At 43.5% G+C, this 19,628-nt stretch overlaps 1 non-coding gene across 1 annotated transcript; it reads right to left on the bottom strand.

The window, feature by feature from the left end:
* Positions 1 to 18,756: 18,756 nt before the first annotated feature.
* LOC125163108 (U6 spliceosomal RNA) lies at positions 18,757 to 18,862 on the bottom strand. The gene has a single exon (XR_007151278.1). It is a non-coding gene; the product is annotated as a U6 spliceosomal RNA (small nuclear RNA).
* Positions 18,863 to 19,628: the final 766 nt, after the last annotated feature.

Here is a 19,628-nt window from a genome sequence, read left to right as displayed (position 1 = left end):
GTGGCCAAAGCCCATTACGTTTCTGTCTTGATGCAGATTGCGTTCTGGTAGATAGGAATAAATGAATTATAAAGTCTGTTCGAGGAATATTTGAAGAAATACAACAAGGCTCCACGAGAAGCTAATGTACCTCTCTAGCTTTATCATCTCGAGACAGCTTCTCCTTGGCTTGGTGAGATAAGTCATCCAAGAACAGTCAGTGTGGCTTCAAAAGAATCAGACAGAGAGACTGCACAGAAAGTGCCTCAGGAATAGGCACCAGGCGCAGGACCGTTCATTTTGGAGCATTCATTCTGTGGGCCCAGGCATGAGGTCAGAAACACTGCCTCGTGATCTTGGCATGTTGACGACACTGCTTGAGGGTGGGGGTGGGGGGACCTTATCGTTGCCTCTCAGCCTCGCCGTGGGAACTTGCAGATGGTGCTGCAGAAAAGGATCTTTTAGAAACCCAAATGGGGGAAGGGACAGCAACAATTGCTTACTCCTGAAAACCAGGGTCTCTGTTTTGGATTGAATCCTGTCACTGCCAAGGTTAGAGTCCGTGGTGCCTAATATGGAGCTATTATTTCACAATGTTTCAAAGTGACGGCCTAAATTTGTCCAAGCAACAGCTTCTGTAATTTAGAGCAGCAGTTTTTGGCTTCACTGTTTCCTAAGGAGCAGCACCCTTTATTGGATAAAAATCCTTTAAAAAAAGGAGAAGCTAACGTTATAAATCAGATTAACTTATTCACTCAAAAGATATTACTTGAGCACCACCAAATGCCAGACACGGTATTAGGCACTTTTTCAACAGTAGTGAACACAAGACACATAGGTCTGGTTTTCAAAGGGTTTACACCCAAGTGTGAGGAGGATACAGCAGCAGCAGCAGCAGCTATGTGCTGTGGAGGACATAAAGATGGGAAATAGAGTTAGGGAGTGCTGGGTTTGATACCATATGTAGAGTGGTTAGGGAAGCCTCTTTGACAAGTTAACATTGAAGAAACCTGGAGCAAGTGAGGAAGGGATGTCAGGGGGAAGAGCATTTCAAGTAAGGGAGCAAGTGCAAAGGTCCTGAGGTAGGTATGTGCATGCAAAACTCAGGGGATAGCAAAAGGCTAATGGGGCCTGCAGGCAGAAGGAATAAGGGGGAAATGAGTCTAGAGGGGCAGTGAACGTGTGAAGGAGGGGAAGATGATGATGAAAAGCTTTTGCTTTTTTTGTGTGTGTGTGAATCTTGAATGAGATATAAAGCTGTTAAAGAATTTTGAGCAGAGGAGTGGCATAATTTGGCTTACATTTTAAACTGTGCCTGAAGAAGTGGCACAACTGACTGGAAGGAGGGCAGAGTATACGGTATGAATGCAGATGTCTGGAAGTAGAATCTCTGTCAGAACAAGCAGGCCGCTTCTAGGCCATCTCTCCACCCACGCCCCCGTCACACCCCATGGAAGAGCGATTGGGAGACTGCACGGCTCCGTTCCACCTCCTTCCAAATTCTTCCTTCCAAGACCCTGATCAGACTCCAGGTCCTTTAGAAAGCGTCTCAGAAAATTGTTTCCTTTTGCCGAGCACTCAGTTGCATGGAACCACATGATCGATTTACTGATTGTCTCCTGGGCTTCCGATTGCCTCACACAGCACAGGCTCCCGGAGGGCAGGGGTGAGCGTCTAGAAGCAGCCAGTGCATCATCGGCACTCGATTTGTTGGCCTTATCTGTTTCCCCCACTGGGTGGCTGATGCCCAGATTTTGCACAGAAAGCCTCGTGCGCAGTGTGTTTTGTCTTCTGCTGAGGCCAAAGGAAGTGGTTGAACTCACAGATGGTGGAGAGGCCTGCCTGTTTTCAGCTCTTTGCTCCAGAGCTTCTAAACCATGGTCCCCTAGCCTAGAATCTACTAACCCTGTGTGGCTTTTCTCACCTGTAAAATGGAGAGCAGGACTCACCTAATAGGGTGGTAGTGGCGATTACATTAGACAATACATGCAACACGTTGGAATAGGGTCTGGAATAAAGTAAGAACTCAGCATACATCGGTACTGTGATACTTGGCTCCATTTTTCTGTTTGATTCCTGATCAACGTCCCTCAGCAGGTCATAGCTTAGGAGGTTTCCCATCTGCAGTGGTGTAAGGTTCCTTGTTGCTGCTGTAACATCAATTCAAGCTGCTCATGGCTGAGACATGCCCCTAGTTTCACTGTTGGGATTTGTGTATTCCCTTGGATGTCTGGAGCAATAGCTATGATGATTATAACAGCCCTTTACAGTTTATAAAGTGCTTTCATACCTTTATTCCCTTGATCCTCTCTGAGCACCAGGGCTGTCACATATGGTTGTGGAGGTTGTGTATCGCTCAACTCCAGGGGGCACTGTTTACCTGGTAGTCTATGTGAATGGCGCCCCCTAGAGCTCTGCACGGCACTGCGTTCCACTTCCATGTAGTGGTGAACCTGTTCGCAGCTACCCTGTGAGGTCAGTGTTATTATTCTCATTTAAAAAATAAGGAAATGGCGCTTAAAGAGATGTTCTTTTTTTAATCTAAACTACAAAGAAAGAGGTTTCCCAACAAGTCCGTGACTGCTCATCACAGCCTGTGAATTTTGTCAGTTGCCAGGGAATTACTCTGGAGAGAAGCAAACGATCAATTTCAAACTGTTTGCCTTGATTGCATCTTCTTCACCCCCACACCAAGAAATGGAAAATCCAATAACTAATAAAGAGCACAGTAAAGACCTTCCCCTTTGTTGAAAGGATTTAATCATCGGAGTGAACTCCACAAATATTTGTGCAGTGGATGAGGGAGTGAGTCAGCGAATGCGGTGCTTCCCTGTGCCAGGGCTTCTTGGAGCTCCCTGCCTCTGGGTGACAGGACAGCTGTGACTTGGGTACATCTGTCTGTTGGGAGGAATGCCCCCAGAGTGCTCAGTGATCCTAGCACAGGGGCTAAGCCAAGCTTCTGAGAAATGAAAGCATCCATGGATGGTGACTGTTGTGCATGCAGCTGTCTGCGGTCCCAGGTTCTATCTCTGTTTGCCAGGACTCGTTGGGACGTCGACTGAGACTTGAACAATCCACCAGGTGTCCATTTTCCAAAGGAAAGCCTGTCGATGTGCACAGATACTTTTTTCAGTACCCATACCTTTAAGAGACCCTCCCTCCTTTTGCAGTTTGCCTTTGAGTGGGGTTCACCAGGGTCTTGACAGTACGAACTGTCTCTCAGCTTTTTCTGGCATCTGGCCTGCAGCGTGATTCCACCCCTCCACCACCACCCCTGCCCCCCACCATCCAGCCACCATATTGCCTGCCCTAAAACATAGCCCGGGGCACTCCACACCCTATGAACTTTGCCAGTGTTGATTGCTTGGGGGAGGGGGGGGCGGAAAGCAAGTTTCTCAACAGAGCCTCAAAGCTCTCCATAATTCCTAATCTGAACTCACCCATAATCTGACCCCCTCCTTCACAGCCTTACCTCTTCCCACTCTCCCACAGGCCCCCATAGCACCAGACTGCAGTGGCTCTCATTCTGCCCGCCTCTGTCCTGCTCCAGCTGATTGTTGTGCCTGGGGCACCCAGCCTTCTCTGCCTGTTCTCTCCTGCAATGGTGCTTCCTCTCATACTTGGTTTGGACAGCACCTTTCTATGTGGATTTCACTCCAGTTGAGAAAACATCTTTTTATTTTATTATTTTTTTTTAATTTTTTTAAGTTTATTTATTTGGAGAGAGAGAGAGTGTGTGAGCAGGAGAGGGGCAGAGAGAAAGGGAGAGAGAGGCAGAGACAGAGACAGAGAATCCCACGCAGTCTCTGAGCTGTCAGTGCAGAGCCAGGCACCGGAGCTCAAACTCAAAAACTCACCAACTGTGAGATCATGACCTGAGCTGAGATCAAGAGTCAGAAACTTAACCTACCGAGCCACCCAGGCACCCCTAGAAAAACATCTTTTTAAATAAATATTTCATTCTGCTGTGTATTAGAGACAGTCAACTTCAATGCCTTTTAAAATCAGACTTCTCTTAGATACTAGTAAGGGTCAGGTTGTGCATTTGGATCTTTCTTCTCCACTAGACTGCAAGCTTCTTGAGGGTAAGAGCTATTATTTATACATCTCCAATTCCCTCATGGGGCTCAGGCCAAGCCTGTTCCAGGACTTGCCAAATTCGATGGAATTTCTAAACCACCTAAATGTGGCACTTCCCCCGTTGACAGGTGAGGTTGACTGTGCATTATAAGTTGGCTGTTACCGGGAGACACTGAGGCCATCACTCTCACGTTGCCCTTTGGAAATGATGCTGAAGGCAGGTGGATGCTCTGGCAATTAGACTGGAAAGTGACCAAATCCAGCAACGGCAAGCAGGTCTCTTCAGATCTTGCCAGTGTCTCTGTCTGGCTTTGTTCCCAGGAGAATGCCTGAGCAGAGGCGATACTGGGAAGCTTATAAATTCAGAATGTGATCACCAATTCAGGACAAAGCAGGAGGGAAACCGTATATCCTACTAGCTCCTGGGATGGGTTGGTGCTGCAGGTTATATAGGATTCCTGTGACCCAGAGGGCACTGACAGGGACAAGAACGATCCCGCCTGCTAAGGCAGGTTCCAGGTAGGCCACACACTGGGGCTTCACCTCGGTGATCATTTTATCTTCGGGAATTTTCCCTTCAAAAAGACTGGCTGCGGACTGATTCTGACAGCCTCAGGCCCTCTAGCTTTCCCGCTCCTGGCCCTCCCTCCTCTTTTCAGTGGGTGGGGTCCTCATTCTCTCTCTAGTCCAAGCAAATGCTCCCAGGCCCCTCCATTACAAACCAGAACTAAACAAACAAACAAAAAACCCTCCCATAGAAGGGAGGAGCCTTGCTGCTCCTTTCTGATTAGAAATACATTCTTAAAAAAAAAAAATTTTTTAATATTTGTTTATTTTGGAGAGTGAGAGAGAAAGAGTGCAAGGGGTGGGGAGGGCACAGAGAGAGGGAGACACAGAATCTGAAGCAGGATCTAGGCTCCGAGTTATCAGCACAGAGCCTGATGTGGGGCTCAAACCCAAGAACTGTGAGGTCATGACCTGAGCCGAAGTCAGATGCTTAACTGACCGAGCCTCCTAGGCACCCCTAGAAGTACATTCTTAAGCTAAACAAATAGCATGCAAGTGGTTGAATTCTAGGCATTAGCCATCAGAAAAAGGGAAACGGGGACAGAGCAGCTCGGCTTCTCTGGTGCCCTTGAAATCACACCATGGAATGTCCTCTTCTTTCATCCACATGTGTGCAGGTGGACATCACAGTTTGTGCTGCTTTGGAAAAGTTCAGTAGAGCTTTGTTGAATTCAACCCTTTAGTTGTATGAAAATAAATCCGACCAGTGAGCTTTTGTGAAACATCTACTGTTATTGTAATATTATCAAGGACAAAGAAACAACGGGAAAGCATGCTGTCTGACCCAACAGCTAGACGCACTGACAAGGCATGGCGGGCAGAGAGGAAGCAACGATGGCATAAGGGTAATAATAATAGTAACGATAATAATAATATGGTAGTGGTAGTCTTGGTCATAGTAACTTCTATTTTTGAACAGCTACTATGTGCCAGGAATTTGACATACTTTTCATATTTATTTCCCGTATTCACTTTTCACAATGCTGTGAGGTCATGATTATGTGCATTTTACAAAGAAGGAAATGAAACTCACAGAGTTTCAACATCTTGTCCAAAGACACACAGATAATAAATGGAGCCAAGATTTTATCTGATGAAGCTAGTATTCTTTCTGTGCCACCATGAACTTGCAGGAAGCATGTCAAGACTAAGATGGAGGGAGGAAGAGAGACACGGATTCTCTACACATGTGGTTAAGGGATTTGGAGGAAAAGAGTTTGTTACAGAGTAGGGTTAGTCCAAGGCGCCATTGTGGAAGGGTTGGCTTTATATAAGGGTTTTTCCCCCCCCCCTGAATATTTCTTTGCAGTTCTGTTTATCTTTAGATATATCCTTCTAATGATGAATAGGGAACTGTTGAGAAATCACTTGAAATAATACACGAGGAGCTCTTCTGGAAGAGCTTTAAGGCTGAAGCAAACAATGAGGTTAGCACATTGTTGGGTCTCAGTTAATGTTGACTAGAAGGAAGTCTAGAGAAATACGTCAAAAGCAGATGAGATATCTAGACCACCTACACTATGTCTACGGGTTGAACTTGCTATTGGCATCAATTTTAAACATTTATAAAGCTTTTTAGTCACATCTCTCAAGATCTTGCTCATAGTGATTAGTTATTCCAATCACACTGTTCCTGTTTAGGTCACAACCCAGCCTGTGGTCTCCTGAAGTGAGAAGTGCCTTTGGGCTGGAATCATGCCTACATGTTGCTTCACTCCTGATATCCTGGCAGCCAGCATAGTCTCAGAGTTGGGGGGGAATTTGGTTGACTATGGAAGCTCACTAGCTTATTCATTTAACAAATGGTTAAGGAGTCCCTACTTTGTTCCCGGTACTGTTCTAAGCTCTGTAGATCAAGGGAGATGAAGCCTATGCTGTGAAGGATCTCATGTTCCAATAGGCTGAAATGGATAATAAACAAAGAGCTACGTGAATATGCATGTTGATTTAGGATTAAGGTAAGCACCATGAAAACAGCCAAAATATGAGGCACGGGCACCAGTGGCTCAATCAGTTAAGCGTCAGACTCTTGATTTCAGCTCAGGTCATGACCCCACAGTTCATGGGATTGAGCCCTTCATTGGCTTTTCACTGGATGTGGGGTCTGCTTGGGATTCTATCTCTCTCTCTCTCTCAAAAAAAAATTAATTCAAAAAATATGAGGCAATGTCAGAGAATACTTTCAACTGGAGTGTCACTGAAGACCTCTTTAAGGAGCTGACATCTGTTCAATAAGAAGGAGACACAGAAAGAAATCAGAGGAGGAAGTGAAGCCCTGGCAGAAAGAATGGCAAGTGCAAAGACCCTGGGGTGGAAAAGAGCCGGGCAGATTTAAAAAAGTGAAAGCTGGGGCTGGAGGATGGGTGTAAGACACAGACAGGGGCTAGATCACACTGAGCCTTGCCAGAAGGAGTATTTGTGTGTATTTCTGATTGCAATGGGAAACCACTAGAAGGTCTGAGCAAAGCAATGGCATGATCTAAGTTTATATTTAAAGATCACTCTTGCCTACTAAATGTCAACTCCACTCTGATTCTGATTTCAATACCACTTACTGAGCACGAATGTTGTGCCAATCACTGTACGAGACATATATATACATATATGCATCTATATAATTTCTCCCTCGGAAGCTGCCCTGGCCCCTCAGGTCACTTGCAGGCAAGCCTTGTAACCTGCACTGCGGGCCTCCCACCCAGGGCTTTTCTGTCACACAAGGTGCTACGGGATCCACCTGGTTCCCAAGCCCGAGCATCTCGGAAGTTGGAAAAGTCAGCATTCCCTGGGTGAACTTCCATGGAGCCAGGAATACATTTTTCTCAGTTCTTCCTCCTGAAGACACTACTCAGAGCTGCAGTAGGTTCTGGAGTTTGAGCGACTGGCTCGTAGAGCCCATGGACTGCTTTCTCTCCCTCTTTCTTGGCCCCATGCCTTTTCTGTCTCTTCTGCCCCCAGGCTTGAACTCCCCAGTAAACTGCTGGTACAGGAGCGATTCCTTCCCACAACACTGGTCTACAACTGGCACCTTCCTTTCATGATTTTCTTCCTACTTTTTTCTTGTAGGCAGGCTGGTTGGTTTTCTTTTTTTTCTTTTTAAAGTTTATTCATTCTGAGAGAGAGTGTGTGCACAGGAGGGACAGAGAGAGAGGGAGGGAGAGAGACAGAAAAAGACAAAGAGAGAGAGAAAGAGAGAGAGAATGAATTCCAAGCAGGCTCTGCACTGTCAGTGCAAGGAGCCTGATGCGGGGCTCGAACCCATAAACCCTGGAGATCATGACCTGAGCCAAAATCAAGAGTCGGACACTTAACCAACTGAGCCACCAGGTGCCTCAGGCTGGTTATTTTCCTTGGTGGACTCAGACACTGTTTGATGGCTTGCCAGGTCCAACAAAACCCTTTCCCCTAATGTTTCTCTGAAACCTAAACTCCGGTCTCAGAATGGGCCCTTGTGGTTTTATAGAACTATTCACAGGGGAAACAGAAAGCCCTGGGGAAGGAAAGACAGGATGCACTAGCAACTGTTAACCAAACAGCAAACTTTTTTTTTTTTTTAATGTTTTTATTTATTTTTGAAGGAGAGAGAGACCGAGCGTGAACAGGGGAGGAGCAGAGAGAGGAGACATAGAATTCGAAGTAGGCTCCAGGCTCTGAGCTGTCAGCACAGAGCCCGACGCGGGGCTCAAACTCACAAACTGTGAGATCATGACCTGAGCCGAAGTCAGACGCTTAGCTGACTGAGCCACCCAGGCGCCCCAACAGCAAACTTTTAAAGCACTAAACACAAGGCACAATTTTTAGCCGTTTGGAGATGAAGGAGGAAACTAATACCGATTGAGAATCTGCTTTGTGTGATAATTCCTTCATACCTTTATTCACCAAGGGTTCCTCTACTGCCTTCCATATGCTGGTTGCTGTCATAGGTGAGTCTGGGGGCTCTGGCTGGATGAGAAAGCTCTTGCCTTCAAAGGACTTTTGGCTTCAGACACGTCAGGCTCTGTGCTGGGCAGTCTTACTGAAGCTTCCCAGCCATGCTTTATAATTTGCTAAGCGTGTGCCTATTTTCCTGGAGCCTGGCAACCTCCTTTGGATGGAGGAGTGTGTCCATTCTATTGGTAAGAAAACCAAGGCTTAGTGGGTTTAGATGGCTTCCAGAAGTGGGGCACTGAGTTAAGTGTGGACGTAGGTCTCCTGGCCCTGATTCCTTAGCGCTTGCTAACCTTCTCAGCTGACCCTGACTATACATGATTGCTAGGATGACCCCCACCCCCCGCTTCAGACTTTGTCCTCTGGTCACTCAGGAGTCACTGTGCAGCCCTGAAGCTGTCTGGAGGCACACTGGGAGTTCCATGGTATGTGTGGCTTCTGTCAGGAGTGGACGGCCTATAGAAGAATGTGTTCCTTGGGGCTCTCCCTCGTCCTGGTCACACCATCCAGGTAGAAATGTCAGAGATGTAAACCCAAGCACTGAAACATCTCTCCACCTGGAAAAAATACCTTGGCGCAGTTGAAAGTGAATATTGGGCCTCCGGTCCCCACATGAAAGGAAATGTTAACACGTGGTTTGTGCTGGAGAAGGGTTTGGAAATTCGAGAGCTTTAGTGAACATTCCAGGAGTCTGTGAGGCATCATCCCATTCCAGAGGAGAGCAGAAGATTCTGAGATGTCTCCAAAGCCATGTGAGCAACTTTCCCCCTTCACTCAATGACTTTGCCTCATCTTGAAAAATTGTTCCCAGGATTAAAAAAAAAAAAAATGTTTAAACCAGCTCTTCACAAGCTAAACAAAAAAGATTTTAAAAAATTAGTAAAATAGAAGTTTAACTTCAGGTAGGAAAGCTGAAGAACTAACCAGGTACAGAACTTTGTGGCATTAGAATATTAGTACTGTGTAAAAAATAAGACATTGAATTACTTCGGCAAAGCTTACTCAGGGAGAAAATTCATTTATTTATCAAAAGCAAGTTAATTTGCCATCCTAGGGAACTGTTGTTCCTTCCCATTTATGAAATCAGGGCTCCCTTATTAAGGCAGAGTACTCTCCCAGGACAATAATGAAGAATAATGCAGCTTTTTATTGCCTCTGGGGTATGTCTGTGCACAGATGGCCTTGGAAATAAAATCATGTTTTGGAGTAAATTCAACCTGCTTTTCTTCCTTCCTTCCTTCCTTCCTTCCTTCCTTCCTTCCTTCCTTCCCTTCCTGCCTTCTTCCTTCCTTTTCTCTTCTCTTCTCTTCTCTTCTCTTCTCTTCTCTTCTCTTCTCTTCTCTTCTCTTCTTTTTCTTTTCTTTCTTCCCCTTAACCTGACTCCTGTGAATGGAAACATCACGTTCTTCAGCTTCTGAGTGGCCCCTCAAGATATATGGGACAGAAAAACACTCATGCACACATCTTTACACTTACATGGGCAACCTATAAATACATGTTTATCCAACACCCCAACTAGTTAGTTTTGTGTTGTGACAATCTCTGGAAATAAATTCTAGACTGCATGGATCTTAACTTCACTGCTGCTGAATCTTCCTGAGAAATGGCCCTGGGCTCAGCTAACTCTCAAAAGTCCATGCAGCCGGAATGTCAGAACTTTTGCTTCTTCTGTGGCTTTTTCTTCTAAAACAGGGCAGAGCCCACAAAGTTCAGGATTCTCCAACTTACATCTCCCTCTTCCTAAAGTGTGGGTCAGAGTGGCTTTGAAGAATCTTACTGGAAAGCATGAGCTTTTTCAGGTGACTTTGATTAAGCTCTGTGGTCTTCTGCTCTGGAGGCATCAGAGTGTTAATCATGAAGGTGGTGCTGAATTCCCTCAATCATATTCTGGGGGAAAGGGGGGAAAACTTTTATGCATGTTCTTCCCAAGTTCAGAACTCCTCTGTGGCTTCTTATGTTCAAAATATTAACATCCACGTTCTCTAATTTGGCAGCAAAATCTCCTTCTACTTGGAGCCATCTAACATCAAGCATTCATTGAGGCTTACTAAATAAGCACTGTGCTGTGGGCCATGAGCATCTCTGGCCTCATAGACTTGACATCTGTGGGAGACAATCGTAGAACTAATTTCACTCTGGATGAGGGAGGCAGATCTCCTTTTTTGTTTTGTTTTGTTTTGTTTTTTGATATTTCCAAGTCCCACCAGAAACTGACCTCTTTGTTGAAAAGGATGCTGGGCTTGTGGTATTGACTGAATTGAATCCCTAATCCTCAATGTGATTTTGTTTGGAGATGGGGCTTATCAGAAGGCAATAAAGGTTGAGTGAAGTCATAAGGGTGGAACCTTAATTCAATGAGGCTGGTGTCCTTATGAGAAGATGAAGAGACACCAGTGTGCTCGCTCGCTCTCCCTCTCTCTCTCTGTCTCCAAGCCTGCACAGAGAAGAGGCCATGTGAGGACACAGAGAGAAGGCAACCTACAAGTCAGGAAGAGAAGCTTCACTAAACATTTCTGGCACTTTGATCTTGAACTGCCAGCCTCCAGAACTATGATAAAATAAATCTCTATTGTCTAAGCCACTCAGTTTTTGGTCTCCTAATAGGACAGCCCAAGCTGACTTATATACATGGGTAAAGAAGAGTGGATCTCTGGCTAATCGTATTTGATTCTTTCACTGCTTTTTAGCTGCCCACAGCACCCTTATGGAAGTTGACCCAAACGATTTTAAGAAAAAAAATCTATATAAGAAAATGCCAGTAATTTGGACCTCACTCATTGAGAATTTGGGCCACTTCACACAGGCTAAGCTAAAGTGGCACTTGAAAAAGAGGTTGACAGTTTGGGGGAATGCTATGCAAATTAATAACTTGCACAGATTATATGGGTCACGAAGACATTGGACAAACTCCCCTGGGTTGACTTTTTACTGGTTGTATGACCTTTAATGTATACTTAGCATGGTAAGGCCTCAATTTTCTCAGCCATACAAAATGCTGACAGGTAGTATTGACCTCATTAGCGATCTGTGAGGATTAAGTGAGATGATGTATACAACAAAATTTTCACTATTTCTGGTGTGTCATTGACACCCAAAAGATGGTAGTTGCTATCATTTGGAAATATTTATACTTGTTGAAGCAATCAAAAGAGTAAATGCAAATTATTTTCTATTTTTTAAAATTGGTTTATAAAAGACCTAAGATGCTAAAGACCAAACATAGAAGTCCTCATTAATCTAACTTACTCATATAGAGATCTGGGAAGTCAGGACAAGCTAGGAAGGATTCTAGAATTCAGGCTTCAGGGCTGCTAGCCTTGCCCCGGTCTACATACATCAATGATGTTCACCAATGTGGCTTTCAGTCTTACAATGTAAGGATTTTATTCGTGCTTAAAATCATGGCTATCCTTTTCCCTGTTCTAGGGAAGTTACCTAATTGGTGGGGAGGAAATGACACAGGCTTTGGAACCAGGAGTCCTGGAGTACAATCAAATTCTGCTATTCACTGGTCCATCACAAGGTAGGCTATTAGTGATACATACTGAATGATGAATAAATGGATGAATGAATGGATAAAAGAACTGTCATAAAGTTAAATGGTAAAAAATGAAAACATCCTTAAAATGTGCTTGACACATACTAAACACACAGGAATGTTCATTTGTCTCCTTTTCTTTTAGTTCAATCAACATTTTCTGGGCACCAAGAATATGTAGACAAGGGTCTAGATTTCCATGATGGCAGTGGGACACTGGGACAGTCAATTGGCATGAATTTCCCCAAGAACAGCCAAAATGGTGGTGAATGAAAAGGAAGTAAATTATGTTAATCCATTCAATAATTGTCCTTTTCCTGGATATTTTGAATCAGATACAATGGATTACTATTATTTTTGAGAAAATTCAAACATAGCTTTTGTGTTTCTCTGTGTTCAGGATTACATTTCACCCTTGACAAAATATCATTTCCTATTTCTATGAAAATAAAACTGAAGGTTTTTCTTCAACATTGTCTAGATCTCTAAAATACCATTTTAACAAATATTAGTTTTCCCTTTCAAAATACGTGACTTGTTCTATTACCCTTGGGATTGTCAGTCCTGCAGAATCCAGGAGCGACTCAGAAGGCAATGTTTTCACTATTTCATATTTATTTCTATTGACTTTTTAAAAGAACAGCACTGCCAGAACAAGTCAAAATTTGATTTTATACAACCTGGGAGGGCATTGAATGTGAAATGGTAAAACGAATGCAAATTACTTTATCAAACATTTATTGAGCATCTGCTCCATGCCAGGTCTTGTGTTAAAGGCTCTGGAGGATCCAAAGATAAGCGAGAAGTCATCTTCACTAGGCACCCAAGGCCCATTAACACAAAAAGACACACCCACAAATGTCAACTATTTGAGATAGCATAAATGCCAGCAAACTCTCATGATGTAGTGGGAGCATGCAGGTTAGAAAATGTACTGTGCTCTGTCACAAAGTAGAACTAGGAAAATGTCATACAGGTGAGTTTTTCTGGGAAAAAAAAAATTTTACCACAGAAATAGCTTTCTCTTTTTTATAAAGTTTATTTATTTTGAGAAAGAGAGAGAGAGAGAGAGAGAGAGAGAATGTGTGTGGGAGAATGGGGGAGAGGCAGAGAGAGAGGGAGAGAGAGAGAGAGAGAGAGAAAGAGAGATAATCCCAAGCAGGCTCCACACTGTCAGCATAGAGCCTGAGGCAGGACTCGAACTCATGAACTGTGAGATCATGACCTGAGCCGAAATCAAGAGTTAACGCTTAACTGACTCAGCCACCCAGATGCCCTGGAACAGCTTTCCTAATAGGCAGATGGAATGAATGATGAATTTGGCTTATCAATGTCCCCCCAAGTTATTTCCACCAGGTAGGAGTTCTGGGTTGCAAGTGACAAAAAATCTCATTCAAAGTAGCTTAAGCAAAGGAGAGAACTTATGACTAATGTAGATGAAACTCCAGTGACAGATCTGGTTCAAGCTATGTCCTCAGAGGTGCATTTTCTCTGTTGTCTGCCTATGACTCCTGCCATGTCACCCATCCTCAGGGAGGACTCTCTTTGGGAGCAAAAGTTGGCTGCAGGACTTCCAGGCCTTTTGTGCCCCTACTTGGCTTCAAGTCTGGGGGAAAAGTTGAGGGTCTTTTCTCCAGAACCCCCAGCAAAGTTTTAGTGGTGTCTTGTGGTTCCAACTCAGTGTATGAACCATCTTGAAACCAATCACTATGGCCAGAGGAATGCAGGATGCTGATTGGCTCTGGTCATTACGGATCTACTGTAGAGTTGAGAGTGTGCTTAACTCCTACTGTACTGCATGGGCTGGGAGTTGGCAAGATTCAGGTGCACTTTACCAAAACAAAGGTAAAGGAGTTCGGATGGCAAAAAAAGTATGTTTTTATCTAACTAGGCAGACCAATTAATGAAGAATAGATTGGAAGTAGTGATTGGAACACAAAGTGATCACTTTTGCAAAATGTTCCAGTATTAAAATGTAACTGATATACTGTGCTGTGGTTCCCCATCTTTGGTTTTCAAAAAACAGTGCATCTTCTCCATATCCCAACATGCTAGATGCATGTCAAAGCCTCATGTGGCCCAGAACCGTTTGCATGTTTGTAATGACGTTGTCTCTACTCTCAACAGCTTGCCGTCCTCTGAAATAAACAGAAAACACAGAACCAGAAATGTTCAGGGTCCCTGCTTTTCTCTTTGTAAAGTGTTTCCAGGCAATCTGAAAGTCATATAGTTAATAAGTGGGGAAAGAGACTCCATAATCCAATAAAGAAACTGATATTGGATTGCATTAGTTGCCTGTGATAAAGGAGCTCTTCAACATATCAAGACAATGTCTACCTCTAATGCAGCTGCCAAAGTGATATTCTTAAAATAGGGATGTAATCAGGTATTTGCTTATGTGGTCAATTCCAAATTCCTAAGCATGGTTCTCAATTGTGGCCTCATTCTCCACTACTTCCCATTAAAACACTTGATATTCCAGACCCAGTGCATTCCTCAGGCCTTGTATAAGCTTTCTAAATCATTGCACATGGTGTCTCCTCTGTTCTATTTTCTGCATACCTCAAGTAGCATATCAAGTGTCACCTCCTCTCTGAAGCGTTCTCTAATTTTCCTGAGCAGATTTAGAAGTACCCTTCTCTGATCTTTCATTGCATTGCATGGTAGTGGTTTGTTTTTGTTTTTGTTTTTGTTTTTTGTCCATCTCCCACACCCTGGGACTGAGAGAACCTTGGGAGGAAGTTTGAAATCTGGTGATTCCTGGGAGGTGGCATCTGACATCTGACCGAGCCCTCCAGGGATGAGACCTTAATCTCCTGTAACACCCCTAGACTCATTGCTGGACAATACTCATGTTAGAAAGTTCTCTATACTGTGGGTGCCTGGCTGGTTCAGTCAGTTAAGCAGCTGACTCTTGATTTCAGCTCAGGTCATGATCTCACAGTCGTGAGATCGAGCCCTGCATCAGGTTCTGAGCTGGGAGCTGGGCGCTGGGCATAAAGTCCGCTTAATATTCTCTCCCTCTCCCTCTGCCTCTCTCTCTCTCTCTCTGTCTCTGTCTCTGTCTCTGTCTCTCTGTCTCTCTCAAAAAAAATCAGTTCTCTATACTGAGCTGAAACCTGCTTCCTCTCTGTGACTTTATTCAAGTGATCCTCATGGCCCTCTGGAGTCACAAGAATAAGTCAAGTCCATTTGGGCCCATGGCCACCCTTCAATCATTGGGAGGCAGCTGTCACAGATCCCTTCTTCAGAATAAGCAGCCTAGACTCTTTCAAGCATCAGTCTCAGGTCTCAGAAGCTGATCTCTCACTATTCAAATCATTGTGCTTGAAACACACCTCAAAAATGTGCACCTATGTCTTGTTCCCCTGGGAGAGGGGAAGGGGAATTATCTGGAGCAAATAGATCCAGGGAACCATGGCTTCCCTTGAGCTGGGCATCACTTTTCTTCTCTTGCTGCCTAATGACTCAACAATTTTAGTTTTTTTTCAGCTTCAGAATCCTGCTGGCTCAGGTTGTGCTTGTGGTCAGTCGATATTTGAAATATTTCACAATTTAAAAATAAAAATACCTTTAAAAAGCCTCTGTCAATCTAAGTCACCCCTTCTTGCACTTAGGCAATTCATTTTTTTAACCCTCAATGGAAGTGTCTACATTTATCCATATTGCTCTCAATCCTGAAATACCACAACCCTCCCATGCATCATTTCTTAGAGTAGCAACCACAAGTAATGATCACGGGCTGAGGTATTGAACCAGGATTGCCCTGGTGCACCCATTTAACCTTTCACTCCCTGGCCCCTACATGGCCAGCTGGTAACTGGCTTGGAAGCCGACACAGGCTCCCTTCCCTGCCTTCTTCCTTTCCTCTCATGGTAGCAGACACACTACTCAGCACAACTCTTATCTTGGGGGGTGCCCATGTCTGCAGGGAATAGCTATCATAACCAAGCTCAACTTGCAAAGTTATCACTGCCCTAGAGAACCTCTTCATTCCATCATCATTGGAGGTATAGTATGGATTCTGTACATGGTGGGTGCTCAATATATGCTAAGTGAAGTCTGGGGTTAATGTGAGGATTCTATTAGAAGAAGAAAGTGAATAACAAATAGTAGAGAAATGAGGCTCCACCAGTTAAACATCAGAAAATGAGACTATTTCTAGTTCAAGAGAACTTGAGGAAAGAGGCTTTAGAGGGAAGATGTGCTGCTTAGTTAAGTAAGGATAACTCGATTTCAAATGTAAAAATTCCAAAATAAGCTGTGTAAGAAAGGATCATGTTAAACATTTTAAAAAGGCAAGTGCCTTCTTTGATGTGGTCAGACTCTGTAATTGAGATATCAGTGGGGAAAGTGGGGAGAGTATAATGTTTTGAGATGTGTCTCTTGTGTTGGAAAATTCCGAAGAGAGGTCAACTTTTCCTTACTCCATAGCCCAAATCTTTCAGAGCTCCTTAGGCTGATCAGGTACGTTCACCCTGCCAATGGATGACTCTGTCTGTCTTAAATGCTCCACAAGAAGTGCCACCACAGAGTTGTTGTTATGGACTGAATCCCACCAAAATTCATATGCTGAAATCTTACTCCCCACAAAGTGTGATATATTAGAAGGTGGGGCCTTTGGGAGGTAATGAACTCATGAGTGTGGGGCCCTTGTGGATGGGATTAGCACCTTTATAAAAGAGACTCCAGGGAATATCTCTGCTCTCCACCATGTGAGGATACAAGGAGAAGTTGGCCATCTGCAAATCAGAGGAAGAGGGCTCTCCCCAGAACCCAACCATGATGGCACCCTTAACTTGGACTTCCAGTCTCCAGAGCTGTGAGAAATAAGTTTCTATTGTGTAAGGCACCCAGTCTATGGTATAATTTGTTATAGCAGTCAGAATAGATTCACACAGTTGTGTTGAACATGAAGCAGGCATTGTGGATTTGAGCAGCCCCTACTGCACTCAGCCTTGGAGCTCTTGGAGAATATTGAGATTCTTATCCCTGAGGCAGCTATACTCTTACTTGTATTCTTTTAACTATTAGAGGGATATACAAGTTAAAGCTAGAATTAGAAAATAATGATATTTCTTGGTCCTACTGTTCTTTCTTTTTCCACAAGGATTTGCTAAGTGCTCACAAGAGCCCATGGGGTGCCTGAGTGGCCCAGTCGGTTAGGCATCTGACTTTGGCTCAGATCATGATCTCACAGTTCATGGGTTTGAGCCCACGTCAGGCTCTGTGCTGACAGCTCAGAGCCTGGAGCCTGCTTCAGGCTCTGTGTCTCCCCCTCTCACTGCCCCTCCCCCAGTCATGATCTCAAAAATAAATAAACATTAAAAAAATTAAAAAGAAAACAGAGCCCCAAAACTGTTCTTGGCCCTAGGATGATCAAGATGAGTTAAATAGACTCTCAGAATTATTTTCACATAGAGTAAATATAGTTGCAAAAATATATACTGGGTAACAAATTGAGAGCGTCCATTGGGTCAAAGATGGTGGTAGAGGCACAAGTGAGGCAGGAATCATGTGAGGAGAGTTTCAAATGATGGGCACAAACATGAATAAAGGATGTGGGCAGCCATATAACTGTTCTCCAATTGCTGGCTGTACATTACTTCTGGAATATACTGTCACTAAGTATGCTATTTCTCAAAAGCATCTCACTCCTGGGCATTGGCACAAATACATGGTTCTTTAATATAATGTGTCTCAAAGAATTATTTTCTATCTTGTCAGCAACAAAAAAGTAATAATTCTGTGCTTTAAAGAATGAGTTGAAGGTGATACAGTGACAGAAAGATTTAAAAGACTCCACCCAAATGGATAAACGCTGCACACAAAAAGAGTATATTTAGGTAGCAAAATCACTTAGGAGCAAGTTGTCGAATATTGATTGGATGATGCCGAGAAAAGAACACACTTGCCATATTCTTTGAAATTTGAAAATATAGCTTCATATGCTTTGTGGAGCTTAACCTATTTGAATAAAAATGAAATATCTCCAGGCTAGGAAGAATATAGCTGTGGTCTGCTGCTGGTTCCTGAGGATTGCAGCTTAGATGTAAAAGGTGGGGATTGAAAAGGCATAGATTTTTGGTTTATGCTTCCTGCTTGGTCAGACATGCAGGGGGAAACCAAGGCAAGAGAACACTGACCAGTTTGCTTGAGGAAAGAAAGTAAAACTTGAAGTGTGTGACAAGATTTTTCTCTTGGAGATTAGCAGTTACTTTCTTTGTAATCTCTCTCTCCCTCCTGTATTTGTTCTGTTCTATTTTGTCTTGTTTTGGTTTGTTTCTTTTTCTAAACTGAGCAAGTAACTTCCTCAAGGGCCAGATTTTTACTTACTTACTTATTTATTTACTGGAGTCCAATAATTATTTATTGGGAAAAAAATGGCTGATAAAACCCCAGACCCCGGCTTAAACCATCCCCTTGCGCTCACATACATGTGACACTCAAAACCCACATGACTGCAACACCAGATTTTCTGGACAGCAGAGGTGATGCCTTCCGGGGTCCCACCCCCGCCACCCTCTGAACCTAGCCCGGGGGAGGGTGGGAGTCTAGTAGACTTACCTAGAGAATTATTTCTGGGTCGGAGTCTAAGTCCTCTCCCTGATGGTTCTGAATCTGACTCTGCTTCCTGTACAGGGAGGCCACCTGGGCACTGGTGATAGAAAACTATGGAACACTTCTCGAATTTGCGTGTCGTCCTTGCCAGGGGTGATGCCAATCTTCTCTATATCGGTCCAATTTTAGTCTATGTGCTGCAGAAGCCAGCACAAGGGCAGGATTTAAACCACACAGCTTTTTAAAAGAAATTGATTTAGCTTACGTCTGTTTGGTATAGCTTAAAAATGTTGCTCTGCTAAGGACTTCAGTGATAACAGTGTTCAAATATTTTGGAAATACCAGGAGATTATGTTCTGCATAGATTGGGCATGGGTCTAAACTTCATTGTTTTTGGCAACTTTTATGCCCCAGAGACTCAAAAGTCATTTGTCAAATGATCTTATATATCTTATTACAAAACCTAATCAGAAAGCTCTAGTTATTTGGAAATAATTTTTAAAAATGTATAACCTTTAACACACAATGCTAACAATAAAATTTTCTTTAGCTCTTTCACTTAATATGCTTTAGTTTATTGCTTCATACAATAAAAAAACTTGAATAACAAATCTAAATATTCTCAGAAGTCTAAATGCTTTTAGTGGGAAAACAAACAAAATGAGTTAGGCTTCAAATTAAAAGGTCAAAAGAAACAGATTTGGTAAAAATATTTATCCATATCAAGTGAGTCATTGTTTCCAGTTGGATAAATACATTGAGAATTACTTAAAATAGTTTCTGGGAATTTCATTAATTCTTGATGTCTTATCAACATTCGATTTGCTTAGAGTCGTGCCCCTGACTCACTTTGGAAAGGCTATGCAGCTGTTTACGGATTCGGCAACAATTTAAGACTAGCAGAAATATCCCAGCAAGTACTAGGGCTCTGTCTTCACCACTGTTGTAATTAGACCCACGCCCAAGGGGAATTAGAAGC

The sequence above is a fragment of the Prionailurus viverrinus genome, chromosome A3, assembly GCF_022837055.1.
Source record: "Prionailurus viverrinus isolate Anna chromosome A3, UM_Priviv_1.0, whole genome shotgun sequence".
Taxonomy (NCBI): Eukaryota; Metazoa; Chordata; class Mammalia; order Carnivora; family Felidae; genus Prionailurus; species Prionailurus viverrinus.
The sequence above is the reverse complement of the archived record's forward strand: the minus strand, read 5'-3'. Positions and strand labels throughout refer to the sequence as shown.